The following is a 21,377-nucleotide window of genomic DNA, read 5'->3' as shown; positions in this document are numbered from 1 at the left end:
AAAAAAAAAAAGAAACAATAGCTGTACTACATTTCATGGATGCTTGCCAGCTCGCATACTTGCTGAAATAAACAATGCACAAGGGCCTTCCTCTGCCCCATAGTCAACGGGGGGCTCTTTGCCTACTGGTGATACTACACATATTTCAGCTAACTCAGCAATCTAAATGTAAAATCCAGCACTCAGTGATGCTCTCTAGAGAACACTGGGTCTATAAAACCATGAATGGATTACACTCATTCATATATGTAGTTTTCCCATCTCTGCAGGTGTATCAGAAATACTCTCTATTTAGTAGGCCATGTAAGTATGAATCGGTGGAAATCATTTATGTAAGATGGAAACAGTCCATCTTGGTTAAATGTTGTGTAGGGTAGATATGAAAGAGAAACAGTTGAGTAGGTAATTGATAATAAAATACAATCTTCGGGAAGGGCTGTGGTATTGTGAGCCCTCCAGCACTGCGATGTGCCCTGAACACAGTGATCCAGCTTGTTTGCTGAGGCCTACAGCAGCTGAGATGGCATGTCACTTCTGTGAAGCTGGTTTGAGGTGTGTTTTTAACTTCACGGAGGGGCATTGCCACAAGCATGAAAATGCTTCAGCCAGTGCTGTAAACTATGCTGGTATGGATTGATAAGGAGTGTGGTATGGCTTGTGTCTACTGTGTGACTGTGACAGCTGTAGGTAGAAGAACTAACTGGATCGCTCACCTGGTGACCAGCATAGCAGGCTCTTCTTGGTGCGAGGGATGAACATGTCTTGCCCAGGCTTATTTAAGTTGCAGTGGGTATTGGATAGAGAAGATGACTTTAGATCCCCTCTGCTCAGACAACATACGGCAGAAGAGACAGTTTGCTAGACTTGGTGTCTGCCTTTGCAGAACTGCTCAGTCAGTCCTGCCAGAGGAGAGGAGCTACACTGAGTCTGGTCTGTCTTGCACTTCTTCCATCGCTGTGACAGGAAAGACTCCTACGTTTACAAAGTCTACAAAAGGAGGTGAGAGCAGCAGATATCAACGTGGGGAGGGACCAAAGCAAGTTCTACACTGTAAGGCCACTTAATACAGTCTTGGGGGTCATGAGCAGTTGAAAACATTATTTCAGTCTAAAGTAAGGAAAGTCTCACTTCCAGCCTTCCTACATACTCTTGATTTTCAAGCCTTGGTGGTCTCTCTCCACTGTTTTCGAAACACAGAGAATGTTGAAGCTTACTATTCCTGTCAATGAAACCTGCTTATTTTATTTTAGAGAAAATAAAAATGAGTTGTGGAAAGTGCTGACCTTTTGCTTAACAGGTTTATCTGATATTTAATTGTGGAGAAATAATTATTTAATCAACAGGAGCATGCAAGAGATGCTGAACCAAAATACAGTGCAGCACATATAGAAGAGTAGACTCAAATAAAAAGCAGCTCTAGTTTAGAGTAAAGGATTAGAAGAACAACTCCCTGAAACAGTGTGTTAGAAAGAAGAAGAAAGAATATAAACTGCTTAGCTTGGGGATTGAGATTACAGTGGAGTTTCTTTAAGGAGCTCATTTGGTTAACTGCTATACATAATAAGATTTGCAACAAAGAAAATGGCAATTTTATTTCCAACATGAACGTTTTCAGAAAACTTTGAAAAATATTATTTTATTTTTCACTATTTGGAAGACTAGGAGGAAAAGTATTAAATTTAAGCTGTGAAAGAATAAGAAATATATTTTTATATACGCATGAAGAGTTTTACCCAACTTTGTACAAGCAGTCTGTGTGAGAGCCGGAAATAGAGTCCGGCTTTACAATGTGCAAGACAAAACACAACTTTGTCTTTTTTCTTCCCAAGACTTACTATTTCACTTGGCATCCATCATTTGTGGTGAATGCATGAAGTGACGGTTTGTTAAAGCAACACCTATGCAAAAAATGGGCATCAAATCAAAGTTTTGTATAGAACCAATATCCTACGAATTATATACTTAAGGATGTTCTCTATTTACTTTCGGTGTTATCAGTCAGAAGTTGTTTTCAGTATGTCGTTGCATAACAGAGGCTGACAAGCTACAGTATTGATCTAATTGGTACAGCAGTAATCATTTCTTTTTTACCATGGATTCATGCAGCATGAAATGAATGAGTATTTGGGGATATCAGCACCTCTCTTTTTTGCCCAAGAATTGTTTTGGCAACTGATTCTCCATTGCCAGTGGCACTGTCAAAGTTGTTATAGGAAGCTGATCCAAGGGCCATTTTTGCTTGTATGGCGTTAAACAGGCAAATGGTTTTCCTCAATCAGTGCTGGAATTAGAACTACTCAACTGGGCTTGAGAATTGTGCACTGATAGATCACATGCGTCTGTCATGAGTGTTGTTCTACATCTACTAAATAGTTTTCTATTGACATAAAATAGTCTTCAAATACATTATGAGACCTGATCTGTTTAGTCTACCTCTTCTGTCCTGACTTCTCAAGATCAGTCTGTGACAATTTGACGACTGTTTGCATTTTACAAGCACTTTATCCTCTCTGTAGCTCAGAACTGATCATTGTGCTAGATTTAGCTGTGCAGCCAGTGGTCAGGAGAAGAATATACACCAGCCTATTGCTCGTCATGATAAAGCAAATAATTATTGGTGGTAACGTAAGGACATCTCGGGGTTGGGGAGAGAGAGGGAAAAGAACTTGAAATTAAAAAGATCACAGGAATATTTTTATCTCCACTGCTTCCTGTGAGTAGTTAAGTGAATCCATTTTGGACAGGAAGGCTAACAAGAAAGCTAACTTTTAGACTTAAATGAAATGACTTCTGGGAAAATACATGTTGTAATTTATATTTCATTCTTTGAGAGCCATTAGGAAAGTCACTGTTCTTCTGTGACTCAGGGGTGACCACGTAGACGTAATCCAAATTGGAAATGTAATATGAACACAGGAGAGATACCAGAGTTGAAAGCTGTGTTAGATAATCACAGATAATACATCTCTTCCACATTTATATATAGGTATATTGTGTTTATTCCGCTGTTATTATATTGTGCATTCAATTTTTTACCCAATCTAAAAATCGTTACTGATCTAATATGTGAAGATAATTAAAGTAAGCTGCAAATTTATTTGCTAATGAATTTATAATAATCAACATGCTGGCCAATTATCTTCAGGGTATGAGAGAAATTTCTTGAGAATAAGAACAGAGCAACTGAAGAGGTTTTATGGGTAGAAGAGATGGATGGACAGGAAAGACAGTTACCAAGGTTTGTTGTTAGAGAAAACTTGTCACAGAAGTATGTAGGGTGTGAAAATTAGATCTAAGGGCTGATTAACTCTCTTGCAAGTGAGTTTAAAGTGATCTTGAAAAATTAGAAAATTTTCAGTTTCTGCACACTTAAGTTAACTTTTCATTTCTCTAGTGTTGTTTCGGAGTTTGTTGTCTGTGGCTCTGCTCGCATTACTGAGGATGTAGCGTGACAGCTGCAGGCTTTCACATCTACTCACAGATTGTAGAGGACCAGAGAGATACCTTTCCCGTGGGGCTCACTGGCAGATGTCCTAATAGGGCAGAAGCACCCTTCACAAAATCTAATGTACTTAGAACTGGGTTTTTCTTACAAAAGAATGACAAAATATACCTGTAATCAAAAAGAATCTATTTTACTTCATCAGCAAAGAACAATATGATATGTCTTCTTGATTGCAGTGCCTAGTTAACAATATTGTGCTGTTCGTAAAGCTCAATTACTGCCAGGATAGAAGAAAACAACTTAATTAATAATGCCATTTAAGTGGAATTTTTATTACAGTACTTGGCATAGGTATTGTAATTAACAGGCATGAGGGAGAATATAGTTTAGTTGCCATTAATCACTTTTACTTTCATTATGTATTCACAAACTTTCTTTTTTCTTTGACTTGCATTTGAAATTGAATATTGTAGTACTCTTGTCACTGGAATCTCTGTCAAGATTTCCAAGATTTTTTTCTGCTGTGTTTCCAGCAGAGTGCCTACATTCTCTTCCTACTCTGACTCCTTAGGTTTCACATGGACCTTGGTTATGACTAATGTTTCACTGAGGTGTGTGGGTTGGAAATATGTTCTCTGTCTGCAACTGTGTGGCAGATTTTCACGTATTGCCAGGTTTATGTTCTCACTGCATTTCTCATTCTGTCAAATTAGAGGTGCTGAAGTAGACTAATACCTGTAAATATCACAGATTCAAAAAAAAAAAAAAGAAAAGCATCTGGGTCATGGCAACTCCCACTATCAGTACAAGCTGTGAGACAAAAGGATTGAGCCAAAAATGACTTGAGTATACTAATGGATGGCAGCAGGACATGAGCCAGCAGCGTGCCCTCGCAGCCCAGAAAGCCAACCATATCCTGGGCTGCATCCAAAGTACTGTGGCCAGCATGTCAGGGAGGTGATCCTGCCCCTCTGCTTTGTGCCGAGACCTCACCTGGAGCACTACATCCAGATGGGGAGTCCTCAGTGCAAGAGAAACATAGACCTGTTGGAGTGCATCCAGAGGAGAGCCACAAAAATGATCCCAGGAATGGAATGTCTCCCCTATGAGAACAGGCTGGGAGAACTGGTGCTCTTCAGCCTGGAGAATAGGAGGCTCTGGGGAGACCTGAGAGCAGCCTTGTCAGTATCTAAAGGAGATCTACAAGAAGGAAGGGAAGAATCTGACCCCTTTAGCAGGGTCTGTTATGGTAGGACAAGGGGAAATGGTTTCAAATTGAAAGAGGGGAGATTTAGATTGGACATAAGTGTTTTACACTGAGAGTGATGAGGCACTGACACAGGATGCGCAGAGAGGTGGTGGATGCTCGATCCGTGGAGTTGCTCAAGGTTCAGGCTGGTGGGGCTCTTAGCAGCCTGATCGAGATGCGTCTCTGTTTATTGCAGGGATCCTTAAAGATTCCTTCCAACTCAAAGAAAACTGTGATTCTGAATGTGAGAAATATTTTCAATTTCCTCTTGGTCTGTTGTCATCATTTAAAGAAAGTGCTCTGAGATTTTACAGTTTACTAAATCCATGTATCACAATGTATTGAAACCTGTGTTTTGATACACAAGAAGGGTGTTTTCCTCATGTTTGCAGATTGTACCAAGCACATAGGAGAACCAGATAAATTTTGCATGTTCTTAAGCAATGTATGCATACATATGCAGCTGTGAAAACAACCACAGTCTGCAGTACTATGGAAAGTACATAACTCCATTCTGTCTCACAGTTACCATCTCATCATAACAATCCTTCAGGCTTTTAAGGGAGGCTTTTGGTGTCTTTAATGCTTCTGGAGGCAGCAGCAGTGTTCTGCATCAGCCCTTTCTTCACAAGCTAGAGATTTGCATTATCAGTTCCAATTTGGTGGGATTTTGAAGTGTCTGCCTCCCAAAGTAGGAAACTGTGGATTAGGTACATGCCACTGTCTTGTTCCTGTCTAGAATGGACATCTCTACATCTCTCTTAGCCCCAGATACTGCAGACAGCAATTGCAATACTGACAATAGTACTGTGGGGGACTGAAAGGGTTGGCCTCTCTGCAGTGTGTGGCTCTACTGAATGATAGTTAACCTGTTATACTATATATTACTGCTGGACCTTGCTCTGGGAGGACAGAGAAGTAGATATCCCATAGAAATAAAAGGCAGTACTAAAGAGTGCATAGCCTCTGCTGTTAGAACTGCAGTGTGGGATTATGTAGCCGTATAGCTGGTGAACGTACAATTATTTAGCAAGTAAAACCCATCTCCTAAAATTTCTGAGGTAGTTTAATAGCCAGAACAGATAGAATTCAGTAATAGGGAGAGAGTCCTTGAGGTCTGAAGTACCAGTCTCCTAGTTCTATTTCAGTACTTCATAACCTGCAAAAACTGACCTGTAAGAGCCAGATAACTGATGTTTGTAGACCATACCTTAGGAATAAAAGGTCAGACAACTCATTTCTGACGTATTATTTGTATGTGACAGTATTAAAATAGGCACGACTGCCCATACTGTTCTTAAGCTTAATCATGAAGCTTAATATTAGCGGTAATAATTCCATGGGTTTATGCATTGCAGTGATTTTCAGCTGTTTAGCAAACTTAAGCTTAATTTATGCTTAAGTTTTTTGCCTGTGGCTTCTAGGTATATTTGTGAGGTTCATACCATGTTTGGAGCAGACATTGCTGATGAGCTAGTTGTGTCTCCATAGCATGGAAATATTTATAATTTCTTGTTTATACCACTTTATTTCAAAACTGAGAGACAGGGAATGCCTAGTCAGAAAATGAGTATCTTACATTTCACCACCCTGTTGGGCTGATTGAACTAAAAACATTTCCAGCATCTTTCACTGAAATTGCACCACAGCTAAGCGCATTGAAATATGAGTACATTGAATGTACTTTTTTTGTTTCTAGCAACAATACTGTTATGGATAATGCCTTTAGCTGATGTTTTTTAAGCAAAAATCTTGTTACTGAGAGTTCTATACTAAGCACAAAACATCATAGTTACTATTTCAGGAGTGCAGCGTATTAACATTTGATTGGTGTTGTAGATGTTGCATGCTATTACTGTTAATGGTACTGAAAGTAAAACATTCATTGAGAAAGATAATCCTTACACAGAAGGATGTAGGAACCTATAATTTGCAGTCAGGAGGTTAAGAAAGACTTGACAAGATTTTGCGGGATTAAAAAAGTTAATCCGTCAAGGAGCATACCCATCTCTACTCCCAAAAGGGTTGTGTTCTAGTTATGATTTGCCACGAGGTTTTTGTCAATAGTCCTGTCACCCTTCCACTTTTGCCAGTGGAGCAGATTGAAACTCAGTAATCCTGGCAGCGTAACATGTGTAATGATGAAATACAAGACGACATGATGTCATTGTCCATAGGTCCTACATTTTGCTGTCATACTGCAGTGTACGGTTCCTTTTTAAACTATGAATGGTGTTTCCAGGAATACTGAAATGTCTTTTGAGCATGTTACATGGAGACATACTTCCTTCTGTGTTCCTTTTGTAATATTCTGGAAGATCCACAAGTTGTAGCAATTATTCAGCCTAATGGCAAATACTTGAGAAATGTAGTTAAATTATACTAGTTACTCTTTTGGATTAATAACAACCTTAGAGTAATTTGGAGGTATTGTTCCTATTTTATCAATGGAGACAAATACATACTACATTTAGGAGTAGTAAGCATATGTAGTACTTCAAATTTATGCTTAAGATATTTTGTGAAATAGAGGTGAAATTACTCAGATGATTTAAGTTGTTTGTACATACAAGATTTACAGACCTCTTTTCTTTGTTGGTAATTCCTATTAATTTCTGATTTGTATTTATTAAGGAGGAAGCTGGCCCTTACAGATGTGCTAGCCACACACAGATCTGTTATTTGAATTACAGTAGTGTTAAAGCAGTAGTTTAGTGTCAAAATTGCTTATTTTCTGTAAATAGTATCTTTGAGTTGCAGTCCTTTCTTGCATCTTGTGAAGAAAACTGCTTTCTCTGGTTTTAAATGCTTAAAAAAAAAAAAAATTGTTCTGCTACAACCTGACTTAGATCAGAATTTTATGAATTTCTCTGTGCTTAAGCACTTTAAAGTTAAGTACGTGTGTCCAAATTTGCTGTGAGCAATCTATTTGATATTACATCTGTGATTCAGATGGCAAGTACATGTGGCTTTAAATACAGGTGTACTTCCCCCACTGCAGCAATTAAGCATGCAAGTTACGAGTTCTCCAAAGTAAACACGAACCATTAAATACGAGATCCTATATTTTAACATACATGCTATTTCAGAAGACTTCATTCACAAAACCAAAGAGAAGGTTGTCTCTTAGGAATTGTCACCTATAACAGCGTTTGTAATTTCCTAATCTAGGAATAGGAGGTATGTTACAACTGTTCAGATAATGCATTTGAAGCATTGTTTCCCTCAGTGGTAAAGCCAATTAACCAAATAAGGAGGAGTAGTTTTGCCTAAATGTAATGAAATAGGATCACACAAAATCATCTTCTCTAATGCCTCTAATAGAATAATACAGGAGGGTTTTAGGTAGTGAGAGCAGCTATCAGCTGTTGGAAAAGTTAGCCAGCTCCACAAGTCTCTAAGAAACTGCTATATTTACAATGTATTTAGATGGAAAAAACCCTTACAATTTATCACTATTATGGTGCAGAAAAGGTGGTATGATTACTTAAATAATACTTAATTGAAACCTGTAAAACAGCCAGCTGTGTATTGTTAACACTGTTGGGCTAAACACTAATCTACTTGAGTTTCACACAAGGTGTAACACAGTAATTTGCTACAATAAATTTGTCTTTACTTGTTAAAGCTTTAAACTCATCTGTTGTTCATCTTCTCTTTCATCTTTGAAATGCCAAGTTTCAGAGCAGTTCCTATTGAAGCATTTTTTGTTAGAGGATGGGTCTGCATTTGACTCCAAAGCTTCTCACAGTGCTAAGTGAGAGTTCTCTTTCAATTTATTTGCCAGGTTTTCAATCCCCAGCAGGGTTCTTTTCTGTCTCTCTCCTATTACTAATCTCAGGTAGAGGTAATGCTATGTTGATATACACAAGTTGGAAGGGAAGAAATTCAATCCTTTCTTGTTATTTCATTCACCCGGAGCCAAAACTAGAAGTTTAAAGCAAGTGCTCATCACTGAGCCGATATCTTTTCATACAGTAAAAGACTAATCAATTTTCTCCATCAGTTGTATAAGTGACTGCTGCTTTAGAGCTAAGACTCCCTATTCTCAAGATCAGTTATAGGATTTTATAGTTCAGTGTCATAGCTGATTTAGTGGGGATTGGGGGAAGAATGTTTAATCTGAAACTGTAATCCTACCTTGTTTTTGTCAGGGCTTACATAGCTATTAAAGAAAAGGAACAAAGTGGCTCGTTAGGCACAAACCGCTGGACTTACAGTTAGCAGTAGGGTTATCTTTGTATCATGGGTTTCTTCCATAACTCATTTATGATAAATTAATTTTTTTGTTGTTTTCTTTTTATTAGTACTATTTTTCATGTGCCTAGAGTGCATCTTTGCTCACAGGAATAGTTTTATAAATGCCATGTCTCATTCTAGCGAGTCCTCTGGAGAAACTGCTGTCATGGTATGTTATTGCAATCCACATAAAACATATTAATGACAATGAAATTAAGGATTCTCTATCTAGTAGCTAGTTTCTCCTCTGCCCTTATTTTTATTTCTGGCCCAAGCACAGAACTGCTTACCCAGTCATGATTCCTGGTGCTGTAGTGAGGAGCTGTATCCATGGGAGGAACTGAGCTAAAGAAGAGAGTAATATGGGGGTGGGAGGATGGTTGAAATCCCTAAACTGACTTAAACCTGGAAACTTTTTGCACAAGTTCATTAGTGTGTGCAGATGGATAGCTAATGCCTTACAAGGTCTTGAAGTAAGATGGATTTGTGAAAAAGGCCTCTTTGATGATGAACTCAGCATGTTCTTTCTGCTTTTTAATATGGAAATAAGTGGAAATTGCATGGTTGCAAATTGATCTGCATGTAGTGCTTGGCTTATGCATCAACACAATTGTACAGTTCATGTAGGTGAATGGTTATTATCTGGCATTGATCTAAGCCTCTGTGAAGAAATCTTGCAAAGAGTTTACAGGTTATTTTCTTTTGGCCTCAGTCACCTACCTTTGATCTCCAAGTGGACGGCTGTAATTGTGATGCCGTGAAGCCTAACAAACAGCAAAGGATGAGAAAACCTATATGTTGACTTGCACGTTCAATCAACTCGCATATGATCTCAGCAGGAAATTCAAAACAAAAGCTAATTTATGGAAAAATATGTAGTTCTAATCACAGTTTAGCTCGGTGGGGTTCCAAATAACACACTACAGTCTCTACATGCAGATGCTTTCATCTAACATTCCACATTTGGTAACATTCCAAAAGTTCTTATCAAACCTTATTATCATCTTTTATTAAATCTTACTACATTTCTCCTTATTGCGTGTTTGCTGTAATATTCTGTCATTCTTAATATGGAATAAAATAGCTTTGATCTTTTTTAGACAGTCATGAGATGGAAATATGCAACATGAGTGTTTAACTATATACTATAAAATCCCAGCTCGATGTGTCCTTTGAACATCACAGTAATTGACTCCTGTTTCTTTTTCTTTTTCATCAGACTGCACTTCTTTATGCCATCAATGTGCAAATAGGTTATGCATAATTGTATAGTGCCATTTCATTATTATTATACCCGTCAAGAAATTTGATGGGAGGTTTTTGTTTTTGTTTTCCTGCAATAAGGTTTTTAAACTAGAAAAATGCTTGGGCCCATTCATTGATGTTCTTGCCTAAGTGAGATGCTTCCAATAGATGTTGAGACGTGACATTGGCATTGCTTTTCTTTATACTGCTGTTTTATGAGGGCTGCCATCTAAAGGATGTTGCTGTAAGCAAAACTTCTGTTGGAGCTGTAGAAAAAAATAAAATAGATAAGCGCAGACTGGAGCCTCAGCTGTTTTCTAGAAAGTGAGTTTAAAGGAGAATAAGGAAGGAGTTAAGAGACTGAAGGAAGAGAGTGAAGAAATGCCTGAAGGAATACAGAGAATTAATTATCATGCCATCTTAACTCAGTCTTGGAAAGTGTAAATCAGGGGAATTTTTTCCACAATGCTTGACAAGGAAATCATTGATTATGACTTTATTAGATAGAAAACCCAAATTTATAGAAGTTTTTCATGCCCTTCTGTGAACTCAGACAAAACAACCCTGTCTCTAAGCAGTCAGCAATCTAGTATGCATGTTCTCATAATTTCTCCACCTGTAATAACTTTCACCATCTTGTTAACTGTGAACAGTATTATCTGGGGGGGAAAGAAAAGGAAAGGAAAAAAAGTGTGTTCAGGAGAGGCCCAGGATAATACCAATGGCTGTTTAGGTTATCATGAGGACTAGCACATATCAGAGAATGGTGGGTGATCATAATGAATGGCAAGTGTGAAACAAGCTGTAACAAATAGATATTATTTAAGTAAATGGTTACTGAATAACGATCTCTGTCTCTGTTGTAAGAAATCTGGATTCTCCCTTAAGCTTTGAATGTGCCTCACATAATGCTGTTGACAGAATTAGAACATTGTTATGTAAAAGTCATGGCTTGACAGCAAGAACGAGACATCTAGACATACAAGTTTTCAGAAGAATAAATGTTCCATTTCTTGGTAAATGTACTAAAAATAGTTACACCAAGCCTACAACACATCTTTCTTAACAGCTCAAATACAACTGTACTTTTAAACAGTATATAATTGACTTGGACTAGTTGTTGGAGAAAGTAAGTTTTTTCCATTGCAGATACCTGACACGTAGAATCATAGAATTGCTCAGGTTGGAAAAAATCTTAAAGATCATCAAATCCAACCACAACCTAACCGAACTACCCTAACTCTAACAACCCTCCGCTAAATCGTTCCTGAGCACCACATCCAAACAGTGTTTAAACGCATTCAGGGATGGTGATTCAACCACCTCCCTGGGGAGCCCATTCCAGTGCTTAACAACCCTTTCTGTGATATCCAACCTAAACACCCTGGCACAACTTAAGGTCATTTCCCCTTGTACTGTCACCAGTGAGAAGAGACCAACCCCGCTCTTGCTGTAAGCACCTTTCAAGTATTGGAAGAGAGCAATGAGGTCTCCACTCAGCCTCCTTTTCCCCAGACTGAACAGCCCCAGTTCCTTCAGGCTCTCCTCGTAGGGCATATTCTCCAAGCCATTCACCAGCCTTGTTGCCCTTCTTTGGACCTGCTCCAGCCCATCGATGTCCTTTCTGTTCTGAGGTGCCCAAAACTAAATGCAGTACTCGAGGTGAGACCTCACCAGTGCCAAGTATAGGGGCAGGGTGACTTCCCTAGTCCTGCTCACCACACCATTCCTGACACAAGCCAGGATGCCTTTGGTGTTCTGGAGGCATTCAAGGCCAGGCTGGCCATGGCTCTGGGCAGCCTGGTCTAGTGGTTGGTGAGCCTGCCCATGGAAGGGGGTTGAAGCTAGATGATCTTTGAGGTCCTTTTCAACCCAGGCAATTCTATGATAATAAATATGTGATGCACCTGTTGGCTAGCCTTTTGAAGAAGCTTATAAGCACGCACTCTAAAAAATTGGAAAAAACAGGCTTTTTGTTGATTTAAGGAAGACAGAAATAAATAAAGAACTTATATCTTGTAATTCACTTATTTAAAATTTTAATTAACTGTTTTTAATTGACTCTTTGATCTGCAGCAATATCCAATGCATCCTATTATCTTAGAAAAGAGCAAATGAATGCAAATCACTGGCAGTTGATTTGCACATCTTCCGGTCCACTCCAGGTCCTTCAGAATAAAATAGCTTCAGATTCTAATTATAGCTGCAAGAAAAATATACGAGAGATAATTTTAAAAACCACTTCAGTGTTCAAATATTTCATTTGAAAATGTATTGCCAACGGGGAGATGAACTAGAAGACAATCCTTCAACAAGATTGAGCAATAATTGCAATTTACTTAGTTTAAATTATAATCTTTTTGCATTGCTTTAAATATAAATTATATTCACTTTACCTTATGTGCAAGTGTGCATATATATTATTCTATTAATTTTAGGGAAGCAATTTTGTAAGCCATAGTTTGAAAGCGCCAGCACCCAGAAATACGTAGAAGCAGCAGTCCTGGAAGATAAGTTAAATATCTTAGCAAGAAGCTCATCTTCAATATACCTTCCTGAATAATAAGACTTGATTACCATACCTTATAAAACACATGGGAGAAAGGAAGAAGGGTTACCAACATTGTTCAGTTCCTCTCACTAACTTCCCTCACAGTGCTGAGTATTTTATGTTCATAGAGCATATTCCATAGACTATCTCTGGAGATCTTGGGGAGGTGCTTGTTCCTTTGAAATAGCCAGATTTTTTGTTGTTGTTGTTTTGTTTTTTTTTTAATTTCTGCCGTCCAGTGTTAATTTTTTATCATTTTTTTAAGAAGAGATGGAAGAATATTTGAAGTCCCTTTCCCAGTTCAGGCCAATTCATTTCTCAGTTCTGATTCCTTCTATTTAAAAGTACTCTCCTGTTTTTGAAATTTCTCCTACTCCCATAAAATGCATTGTCACCTTCAGAGTTCTTTCTCTGAAGAAGACGTTTACCAAATTTGTAATGTTGCCTGTTGGATTACTGGTACTTCAGACACATACCCTGTTACTGTCAGGCTACTTCTGTGATTGAACCCTCTGTTTATATGCATACAGTTTTGCTTATTCATCCTTATCACCTGCGTGTTTAATGCTTTCACTTCCACAGCATATAGGGTGTTTGCTATGTCCTTTGTTTTTTGTATGTGCCTGTCAACCATAGTACTTTAAAGAAAATAAGGTTGATGCTGATGGCTAATGAAAGAGCACCCTTGAATTTTGACTGATAAGGATCTCTGATTTTACTACATATTGCTACTCTTTCCTAGAAATAAAAAAATATGCTCGCTAAAAAAAGTGCTTACCAATTGTTAACCCCAACAAAGTATGTGTACACTCAGCTGTGTCCAGATTTTTTCTGTTGAGAGCTCACCTACTGGGTGACAGCTCAAAAAAAAAGTGACGGTTGCTGCATCCTGGATGCTGGAGGATAACATCTGTCTGATTTCTTTACCAATTACTTGTCTATTGTCTTTAAGTGATTTTCTGTTACCATTCTCTTCTGTATCTCTCGTAATTTTGGCAGAAGAGGCCTTTGAGCCAGCAAGCAAGGCAGTGAAGGGAACCTCTACCTAAGCAGGGCTCAGCATGTTGTCATCAATTCTCACTATTCTAGTTTTGTCACATAGTTAGGTAAATATTCCACTTCTCTTACTACCTATTAATAAGAGAACCTGTTTCTTTCTGGCTTACTGAAGAAAGTCTTGAAGAGGGTTTTGAAGTGATAATACAATGTGTTTCCTCAAGAACAGATTGCTTGTAAAGAGAATGCATCAAGTATAGCTCATTGAGAAATGAGCATACCAGACAAACAGGCTGACAGCCTTTAAAGAATGAAAGGGCTTGATAGAATCAACTTCTTTTTCCTGAAGCAGACTTTTGTAGAATGTTTTATGTAAGTGTGAACAAGTCGTGTTTTTTCCAAGTATTTGTTGTGAAATGTATACCTAGCTGCTTTTTTAATTATTAAGTGGAAATGAAGACTTTGTAGGCTGTTTTCAAATCAAAGAACTAGACCTTGATTACAGAGAGTGAAAGGTAAGATCAACCAAGCTTGAAAAAGTAGTTTAAGATGGTTTAGAAGGCTTTAGAAACACTGCATGGTGTCAGATGGTAAGATTACTTGATAACCTGTAACGAACAACAGCATTTTTGTTGATGCTGCTATAGGCATAAGTGCACTCCTGTAATCTGAGCTCTGAATCTTTTGAATATCCCAGTCCTTGTGGCATGTAGGCCCTGTGCTGCTCTGGAAGAGTATAAAGGGAGGAAAAAAGCTGAATTGTTCGTTTGATTATTGCTCATGTGTTTGAGAATTCAGCCGAATCCACCAGCACCACCCAGACACTGACTTTGTGCAAAGAGCAGCACGGATCCCAGAGGACTTTCTTCTGATGCTGCTTCTTCCTATCCAGTTGAAGAGAGTGAAGTCCTCATTGTTTACCGTTGTACTCTAAAGGCTATCTATAAAGCTGATAATCCTGGCTGCTAGCAATAAAAATACCACCTTAAACAAGTCTGTCAATCCCAAAGTTAAGTACTTTCTCAACTCCTATTTGGTAGCTAGAGGTTATTTTGCAGAATGGAGGTGTGTACTGAAATGGCAGAATAGGTAGAGAATATCATCATCTATTTCTGTGCTTAAAAAGTCATTCTGTTCCCCAGTGGGAACAGTCTTTCCAATCTTGATTAAGAAATGCCTCCTTTTTCTTATGGGACTGCGGACATGTTTGCAATTGTACCATTCCATGTTTTCACACTTTCCCTGAGGGTTCATCCCTTCTTTACAGCTGTGGGTCATTTGGATTGAATTGTTATGTTCTGTGACCACAACCATTACAAGCTGTTTGTCTCCTTGGTAGAGACATCTGGCATTCTCCAACAAGTCTTCGCTGCCATCAAAGATGTGCCAGTATTGCAAGTTGTTCCAGTGTTAGTACCCTTACTGGTTTGGTAGCCTAATTACAGGCTCAGAACTGGCTGCTCTGGGAGGGATCCATTGTCATCATTATTGTTATCTATTACCAAATAAATGCCAAACTGAAGAGGAATGAACTAGAACTGACAGCCAATTCAAAATCAATAAACTGCTTTACATTGGATTTGCAATTAACAATTAACAGCTGGCAAATGGAAAATACATTCCTCCTTTAATTTTGCTTCCTGTATCAAATTCTTTATAGAGAAAAAGTGGACTTGCCATTTCTATGAACCTAATAGAAAAAAAATTCAGAAGTAGAGGAAAAAAAGTTGAACTTTTGACATCGTTATCTCAAAGGTGGAAGAATCTCTTCATCCTTTTCTAGGCCTGAGGAAAACAAGCCTGTACACTCCAGCAGTCTGCCTGAATCATTCCACCTCTGCAAATTCAGGACTAGTTCATAACATTTGACTTGACAGTCTCAGACCCTTCACTGAATTGTGCTCTGAATGTATGGTTACTAGTACCAGGTACTGCTTTTTGGTTGTGGAGCATCATGAATTTTTAGCAGGTACCTCACTGTCCTCGTAACAAGGATGGAGAAGGATTTAAAGTTTGTCATTATTTAGATGACTGGCTGAGAAGAGAACAATTTAAAACCAAAACTAGAAGCAATGCATTGATAAAATAGTACTTGAATTTGTCTTAATCAGTCAATTTACCTATTTTTTAGAAGTTCAACGTCTCTAAGGTAGTTGAGCTCTATATCTTGATATCTTGATCCTGTACTGACTGGCATAATTTTTTCATGTTGTTCCTTTTTGTTTGTAGTGAATGAGGCTTCTGTAAATTCCACAGAGCTCTCTCAAAAAGATGGTTGAATTATTTAGCGTATTAACACGCACTGTCAGTTTTGGATTGTCTTTAGAACTCTCGAGCAACATTTTTGTTTCGCATTTGTGAAAGTGCTGCATGTATCAGCCTGCTCATTTTTATTAAATGCTGTTTACTGAACTTGGTTCTAGTTCAGTGTTAAAGTTGAGAGAAAAATGGTGTTTTTGTAAGATACAACTGTTAGCACCTCTAACAAACAGCTACGGTGCAATGCACGTAGGCACAAGCACAAAGAGAAGGTAATCGTCACTTATCTTGTAGTAACTATATTTTTTTGAGATGTAATCAATATAGATCCCACGGTTCTTGCTTTTGAAGACCTCGAATTCCAGCTGTTTAGGATTATGAGGGAATGGCTAGAAGGTCATGTCAGGTCTTCCCCTTTTGACCTTCCAGCAGAGAATGAAGAAGTGCAGGGCACATACATAGTACCAGCAGACAGATCTGATAGTGGAGTTCTAAGCTGACGTGATTGGTAAGGATGCACATCTAGAAAAACCTGTTTCAAAATAAATGTCACTTTTTTTTTTCCTGTAAAATACAGGAAGCAAAGTGTACCAAGTTTGAATCATGAAATATTTAACTATTTTTAGTTTTTCATTGCTGCCAGTGAACTAATATAACAAATAGTTGAATTTGATTTTTGGGATTTTGGTGAAATACATTAAACAGATAAAATCATCAGATGATTAATAAACAAGAATTTCAGCTAAAGTATGGCTGAACTAGTAGTGACTAATTTTAGGAATGTGCCAAGAATGGTGGTGGTCATATTTATGTTTTAATAACAATAAGAGGTGGGAGGGGAAAAAAAGAAATAAGATTTTAGGGTCACGGAAGATCCTACATTATCAGGCTTTGACAGGCAATTTAAAGTCTGAAAAAGTAGAGTAATACTAGAGTCAGAGACTTGGAACAAAGAGAATATGTCATGTCTACTAGGCATTTCAGTCTTTGAAGCATTCAGTAATAGGTCTTTGGGTGTAATCTGTTGTTTTGTTTTGTAGTGGTGAGGGGGAGAGCTTAAGGCAAACACCTGGTAAAGATGGTCTTAATTCTGCAGTGTTTGCTGTCTCTGTAACTAAACTACCACAGTGGTCTGTTTGTCTTAAGAGTTGCCATACTTAATACAGAGAGACTGCAAGATTAGAGATGAAACTAAATAGGATGAAGAATTGCTTATCTTTAGGATAGAAGGAATGAATAACATCGACTATAGCAGTGATCTATTTCAGGGGCAGAGGTAGCAGAAGAAACAAGATGTAGTGAATCCTTGTATGATACACTGATGGTCAAAAAACATCAGCAGAGAAAAATTTTCCAGTGTATTTTTACTCCCTAGTAGTACTGAAAGAGGATTCCACCTTTGGAGTTTGCTGCTGTTGTTGAATAAGTAAACTCAAATTATGCTGAAAGCAAATTAGAGTAATTATAATAAATTTAATAGAGTCACTGGAAGAAAATGAAGCAGACCATCAGATAGCAAGAAGTTTTAAATGTTATGTGTATCTTTTAAGATAATATTTTTTCCCTATTTTTGCTCATGTAGTTTAGCTGTGGGGTTCAGAATCACAGCATGACTGAGATCGGCAGAACCTCTGAGTCGATCTATTCGAACCCCTGCTCAGGCAGAGCCTGTGGGCAGCCTGTGCCTGTGCTCTGTCACCCACACAGAAGCGGTGCCTGATGTTCAGAGGGAGCCTCCTGTGCTTCACTTTGTGCCCACTGCCTCTGGTCCTGGCACTGGGCACCACTGAACAGAGCCTGGCTCTGTCCTCTCTGAGCCCTCCCTTCAGGTATTTATGGGCATTGATGAGATCCCCTTGAAACTCTACTTCTCTGAGCTGAACAGGCCTAGCAATCTACACCTGTCCTTGTAGTAAATGTGCTCTAGTATCTTCATCATCTTTCTGGTCCTACATTTGACTCTCTCTACTCTAACTCTTGTATGGGGGGCCTGAAACTGAGTGCAGCACTCCAGGTGCAGCTGCAGCGTCACCAACACTGAGTACAGTGGAAGGATCTCTTCCTTCAGCTTGCTATCAACACTTCACCTCATGCAGCCAAGAACACCGTTAGTCTTCCTTGTGGCAAGGGCACATTGCTGGCTTGTGTTCAACTTGGTGACCACCAGGATTTCCAGGTCCTATTCTACAAAGTTGTTTTTCAGCTAAGCAGCCCCCAGCATGTACTGGTGCCTGGTGTTATTCCTTCGCAGGATTTGTTCATTAATCCCTGGCGGTGTCAAGGTTCCCTGGTAGTTCCCCTAACACCAAGGAAGGTTGGCTCTGGCTTCTATAATTATCGTAGAGCTGAACATGTTAACCTGATATCATCTTTTGATGAACGTGACTGTGGGGAATTAAGCACTTCAGAAACTACCTTACATGTTTTCATTATCAAAGTAACTGAGTACCCAGCGTCTCCAGCTCTGCTAATGATCTTGGCTTTGTTCTGTAGACTAGCATGCAGGATGTGCACAAAGCTTAAGGTTAAACAGAGTGTTGTTGACAGAATGGAAAGGAGTGTTAATGTTTTAGGTTAGCCCTATAATGCCCACAGAAACTTCCTTCCTCTCATGTTGTTTTTCCTTTTTGACTAGCCAGAACAGATCCGTGCACTGCAGAAATCATTTCAGTACGTCACTTAGAAGCTTACTTAAATGATTTGTCTCTTTAAAATGATAAAAAAAAAAAAAAGTGGAAGGGCATAATTACTGCCTACCCTTTTGAACATTGATTTCGGACCGGTAAAAGACTCAAAATGAGAATGGTGAGCTTTTTGTCAACTGCATTCACTGAAAGCACTGTATCGTTAAAGGACAGTGGTAGTAATTGCTTAGTGCCATTGCTAAGTTGAACTATTATTCTGTGAATGCTTGTTCCTGTAATTAATTTTTTTAATGTATGACTTTTCCACTGCAGAGCGTGGAAAGCCATTATTTGTGCAATTTGTCTTTGTGGTTAAGAGCATCAAATAAACCGTATCCTTTACCACCAGCAATGCATCTGTTTGGCCTCAACTGGCAGCTGCAGCAAACTGAAAATGATACTTTTGAGAACGGAAAAGTGAATTCTGATACTGTGCCAACACATCCTGTAACAGTACCTGCTGGAGAAAATGGTAAGTGAAGCACACCAATTTCTTTCCTTCTGAAAGCATTTCCTTCTCTGAAAGCATTTTCTTTCTTTGTGTTTTATTTACATCACCAGTTTTTAACATTTTTCTTCCAAAACTTTGTTTATTTGAAGTTCAGAGCCTTTGAAAATAATAGTAATTCTAAACAGACCTGCAGACACTAAGCAGGGGTTGTATTTCAACTGAGAACACCTGAACTAAACATGTGACGTGAACAATGAATCCTTGGTGGTAATCTTGATATAATTAGGAAATCTGGTTGTCAACCAAAATTTGTCTTGGGAATTTACGTGCCCTGTTGGATGAGGACAGAAAACATCTCATTGCAACCACACAAGTTAAACTGCCTACAACAACCTAATGATTGTTTTGGGGTCCTCAGGGGAGGTGAGATAGTGCTGAGGCTGGCAGCGACCATCCTTCTTTTGGGACCCAGGCTGCAGAAATGACCACAGCAAAGCCAGGGTCCCTGATGTGACAAGACACACTGTTTCATAAGGGGGACCTGATGTCATCTTTGTGGATCTCAGTGAACTCTGGATAGTTTTCAGACTAAAACATTGTTTTTGACAGAGGAACATAATCAATCCTTTTCTGAAGGGTTGGCACCACAAGAGGTTCTGCAGGGGAATTTGCATATTTTCAAAGCTTCTTTATTAGTTGTGTGTAGGTTACTTGTGACCAAGGAGCTTCCTATTGCATGATGACCTTACTATTAAATACTACTTGTTCTTTTTTTTCTGTAGCCAATGAGGGTTTTTTTCCTTTTTTTATTTCTCTCTGAAACATAATAAGTCACTTTTAATATGTTCATGTGTTTTCTCAAAATGTCTTACATGTAATACTGAGCCTGAATCATCCAGCCAATACATAAAATAAAATAAAAAACTTCAATAATTTTGTTGTAGGAGCTTTTAAAATACAAGCCATATAAAGAGATTATTTTTTATCGACCTTTTTCCATGTTGCCCTTTAAGATTCTCAAAACATTTAAGAGCCTATGCACTTTTGGCTAACAGAGGCTTTAAAATCAATAGTTTTTGAATGGAAAACTTGATTTAAATGGTTGATGAATGCGGTATTTGCTTCATTACAGAAAAATCCATTTTCCCTTTCACAAGGTAGAGCTGACCTCCTTACCACTAAGGAGGAGGAAGCATCTGCCAACACTTGACATCTTGAAAATTTTTCAAGTTATCACAGCTCCAAGTTATAGAAATAATACAGCTTGAATCGTTCTTTCTGTCATCTTTTTAAACACGTAAAACTTCTCTAGTAGGACTTTTTCATTTCCTTTACCCTACCGCCTTTTTCTTGTACTTGGATATTCATTATCTCTTTCTGTGTTCTTACTTGTTTTGAATGAATAGCAAAAAGGTGCTGTACAGTTAATGAATATTGATGCTGAAGTGCAGCTCATCATTCTCCGGTCTTCAGCTTTGAGAAGCCAATGCATTTTCCTATTGTAAAATAATTTGTTAAATGTTTTTTAAATATAAATTGTTTTTTCCCCCTTGGTATTTTTTTTAATAATTAAAGCCTATTATACTTTGCCTCAGAAATAGAAGAAAATAACAAGTATATCAAATATGTTTTTTTCCTTTCTTGTGTCCTTAAATACCATCCAAGAATGAGGTTAATTTCATCTACTGCTAAAATGCTGTCCTCTGCAGAATATAGTAAGTGGTCATTTATCAACACACGTCAATACTAAGCAACAGTTGAACCAGAGAATACACATTTTCAACCACAAAAGGAAAGTTAAGTAGAAGGTGTGGTGATGACTAGATAAGAAATTTAAGGAGGGAACCCTCATACTATCATGCTAGTTACTAAAAATTGTAAGGAACAATTGCTAAAGCCTTGATTTTGATACCTTGGCCATTCATTTTTCATGAGTCTTATCTGAATTTGGAATGGTCCAAAAAAGTGCTTGCTTTGGTCAAGAAATAGTAGTACTCTGTTGAGTGGCTTGGATCCTAGATAGTTATTTGCCATTCAGAAGTACAGATACTTTGTGTGATGAATGAGTAAAGCTTAAATGTTAAAATGCATTCTTCTGATCTCTGGAGAAAGTTCAGCTGTGGTTTGCCTAGAAATAGCTAGTCATAAACTGAAAGTAAAAGCATGTGAAATCATCGTTGGATGCAAATAATTTGTTAAATGAAGCTTGAATCTCTGAACAAGCCTTTTCTTTTTTGTTTGTTGCTTTTGTGGATTGT

This window comes from Meleagris gallopavo, chromosome 4 (genome assembly GCF_000146605.3).
Source record: "Meleagris gallopavo isolate NT-WF06-2002-E0010 breed Aviagen turkey brand Nicholas breeding stock chromosome 4, Turkey_5.1, whole genome shotgun sequence".
Lineage (NCBI taxonomy): Eukaryota > Metazoa > Chordata > Aves > Galliformes > Phasianidae > Meleagris > Meleagris gallopavo.
Note: the sequence above shows the minus strand (reverse complement) of the source record.